At 36.3% G+C, this 4273-nt stretch overlaps 1 pseudogene; it reads right to left on the reverse strand.

Moving 5' to 3' along the window:
• Window positions 1-939: 939 nt before the first annotated feature.
• On the reverse strand, window positions 940-1719 carry LOC144544110 (secreted RxLR effector protein 161 pseudogene; annotated as a pseudogene).
• Window positions 1720-4273: the final 2554 nt, after the last annotated feature.

Below are 4273 nucleotides of genomic sequence, written 5' to 3' on the forward strand. Positions count from 1 at the left end.
ACATAAGCACTTTGATCATCTTTAATTATGCATTAGAAAATGCATCATAAGAGCAAAAGACCATTAAAGATCCCAAGAACTTGAAACAACATGATATTACATTAAATACTATAATTAAATTAAAACATAATACATAAGCGTACCTCTAGCATTCATGGTGGTCAACAAGCAAGTACTTCAACGATGATCGCAAACCCTAGATCCTTCGAGGTTGCGCCGGGTCGATTTCTCTCTCTCGCTCTGTTTCACTTTTGCTAATGGAGAGCAAAATCCTTTTAATGGTTGTATGTGAGAATATGTAGAGAGAGGATCAGCCAGGACTCTAATTTATACCCTACACTCATTCTATCCATCATATGAGTGGGGATGAGTGGGCGGTTAATCCATAAATAGATATCCAATTATAATTCATGTAACCATTCTCCAAAAATATATGTACATATATAAATGGATATGTTTAATAAATAGGTTACTCAAAATAGGATTCCATAAATAGATTCTAGAAATAGAATAACTGAATATTCTAACTTTAATAGAATAACTGAATATTCTAACATTCTCCCACTTATTCAGTAATTCGTAATGAATATAACTTTAATAACATATATGAACTTTAAGACTAGTGATAATATATATGCAATATATTCCATAATTTCGGTATGACATAATGTTTATCCTTAATCAAAATTAAAATGAGTCATGGCGGTTGTGAGTCAGTATATCGACTCATTCCCTTCCATGTACCACAATATTAATCTCAATTAATATAAACCATAAGGGCTTTAACATAATGATCCCTTTAATTGTTCTTACAAAGAACTGATTATTATTTAAATATAACAATAAGGTATACCAACATAAGTAAATAACAATCAAATAGAAACAAACAAACAATGAACTCTTTAATAATATTAATTCAAAGTTTTACAAATAACAAAATCATGCACACTCAACTAAACCCATATTTACGACATGCTCCATAAATGTCTTGGGCGCTAATCCTTTGGTTAAGGGATCAGCTATCATTTTGTCGGTGCTTATATGTTGAATCGTAATTGTTCGCTTCTGCACTTTTTCTTTCACAGCCAGGTACTTTATTTCCATGTGCTTTGCACCTTTAGAGTACCGGTCGTTCTTACTGAAGAAGACTGCTGCGGCGTTGTCACAATAAATTTTCAGCGGCTTGGCGATACTGTCAACATACCCAAGCCCTGAAATAAAATTCCGCAGCCATAATCCTTGTATCGTGGCCTCAAAGCAAGCCACGAATTCGGCTTCCATAGTGGATGCAGCGATAATAGTCTGCTTCGCACTTTTCCATGAGACTGCTCCTCCTGCTAATAGATACACAAAGCCACCTGTGGACTTGCGTGTGTCAATGCATCCGGCATAATCTGAATCTGAGTATCTGATTGTTTCTAAGCAATCGGTCTTCCTGTAGGTTAACATAAGATTCTTCATTCCTTGAAGATAGCGGAGTATCTTTTTCGCCGCTTTCCAATGTTCCATCCCTGGGTTGCTTTGAAATCTGCCAAGTATGCCTACGGCAAAGCTTATGTCTGGTCTTGTACATGTCTGGGCATACATTAGGCTACCAACCACTGACGCGTAAGGAATGTTTTTCATTTCTGATTTCTCCAATTCGTTCTTAGGACATTGAAACAATCCAAACTTGTCCCCTTTCTGAATTGGCACTGACCCACTTGAGCATTTATCCATATTGTATCTCTCAAGAATTTTATTTATATATGCTTTCTGAGACAAACCTAACAATCATTGTGATCTATCGCGGAATATTTCAATTCCGATCACATAGTTTGCCTCGCCCATATCTTTCATTTCAAAATTCTTTGAGAGAAATTTCTTGGTTTGATGTAACATACCAAGATCATTAGTGGCCAACAAAATATCGTCAACATATAAGACTAGAAACATTATCTTACTTCCACTGACTTTGGTATATATACAACGGTCAACGATGTTTTCTTTAAAACCAAAAGACGTAATAACATCGTTGAACTTAAGATACCATTGTCGTGAGGCTTGTTTTAGCCCATATAGTGACTTTTTCAATTTGCAAACCTTGTGTTCCTTCCCCCCAATTGAAAAGCCCTCAGGCTGATCCATGTACACTTCTTCCTCTAACTCGCCATTTAGAAAAGCTGTCTTGACATCCATTTGATGTAGCTCTAAGTCATAATGAGCTACCAAAGCTAAGACTATTCTGAGAGAATCCTTTTTCGAGACGGGCGAAAAGGTTTCATTGTAGTCAATGCCATCTTTCTGAGTAAAACCTTTGGCAACAAGTCTTGCTTTATATCGTTCGATTTTGCCTTTAGAATCACGTTTGATCTTGAAGATCCATTTACATCCAACTTTCTTGGAACCGTGAGGCAAATCAACGAGATCCCAAACTTGATTTTTATCCATTGATTTTATCTCTTCTTTCATAGCATTTACCCAATGTTCTGAGTCTTCACTTTGTATGGCTTTAGTGTAGGAAACAGGGTCGTCAATACTTGAATCAATTTCTAATTCATTGAAGTACACATAATCATCTATTTGATTTTGTTTACGCTCACGTGCGGAGCGTCTCAATTCAATAGGTTGGGGTTGTACTATCTCTTCGTTAACGACATCATTTATGGGAATTTCCTCATTCTCAGTTTGTTGTTCCAAATTGACATTAAGTTGCGGAGCAACATTTGGAACAGCTCTTTTCGAAATCATGGGCACTTGTACAATAATAGGTACAATGTCTTGCCGCGTGACTTCCTGAATGTCAACACTTGGTTGACTTGAACTCCCACTGTTTTCATCATTTTCGATGAATTTAGCATTTCCGGATTCTACAATTCTCGTACTATGGTTAGGACAATAAAAACAGTACCCTTTTGATTTTTCTGGATAACCAATAAAATAACCACTGATGGTTCGGAAATCCAATTTCTTTTCATGTGGATTGTAAATTCTTACTTCTGCTGGATAGCCCCAAACGTGTAAATGCCTTAAACTCGATTTCCTTCCCGTCCATAACTCAAAAGGAGTAGTTTCAACGGACTTACTAGGAACTCTATTCAACAAATACATGGCTGTCTTTAAAGCGTACATCCACAAATACTTAGGTACATTAACATGACTTAACATGCTTCTAACCATTTCAATTAAAGTACGATTCCTACGTTCGGCGACACCATTTTGTTGTGGTGTGCCTGGCATTGTGTATTGCGCAACAATGCCTCGCTTTTCTAAAAATTTAGCGAATGGACCAGGATTTTGACCCGATTCGTCATACTTTCCATAATACTCACCACCCCGGTCAGATCTAATAATCTTCACTTTTCGTTCCAGTTGCCTTTCAACCTCAGTGACGAAAATTTCGAGAGCGTCAACTGATTGAGATTTTTCATGCAAAAGGTAAATGAATCCGTAACGTGAGTAATCATCGATAAAGGTGATGAAGTATTTTTCTTTACTAAAGGAGGGGACGTCAAACGGACCACAGATATCAGTATGGATAATTTCTAATAATTGTGAACTTCTTGTGGCGTCTTTCTTTGATTGTTTGGTTTGTTTCCCTTTAATACAATCAATGCATGTTCCAAAATTTGTAAAGTCTAAGTTCGGAAGAACCTCGTTCTTTACAAGACGTTGGATTCGGTTTTTGGATATATGACCAAGTCTTTTATGCCACAAGTAAGCCGAATTATCATTTATCTTAGCTCGTTTAATTCCTACGTTAAAATGCACAATACATAGAGATTGGACAAAAACATTATCAAGACAAAGCTTGTAAAATCCATCAACTAAAATTCCATTACCAATCACACAATTGTTTTTACATACATAACAACAATTTGAACCAAAGTTAACTTCATAACCTAAATTATCAAGTTTAGATACAGAGATTAAATTCCTACTAAAAGTAGGTACATAAAGTGTATGAAGTAAATTTAAAGTACAGCCGGTGTCAGTAATGAGTCGATACGTTCCAACTCCCGCAACTGATACTCTTTCTTTACTTCCGGTCATCACTGATCTCTCATTTAGACTTGTGGTCTGGATTGAAAGGAATCCCTGCATGTTATTAGAAATGTGAGTGCTAGAACCAGAATCAAACCACCAGGTGTTATTAGGAACATCAATAAAATGAGATTCAAAACATACTAAGGCACTATTCATACCTTTCTTTTCGAACCATTTGTGACGCTTCATGCAATCTTTCTGGAAATGCTCAACTTTCTTGCAAAAGTTGCACCTTTCCTTGCTTGTC

The sequence above is a fragment of the Carex rostrata genome, chromosome 26, assembly GCF_964058835.1.
Source record: "Carex rostrata chromosome 26, lpCarRost1.2, whole genome shotgun sequence".
In the NCBI taxonomy this organism is placed as follows: Eukaryota; Viridiplantae; Streptophyta; class Magnoliopsida; order Poales; family Cyperaceae; genus Carex; species Carex rostrata.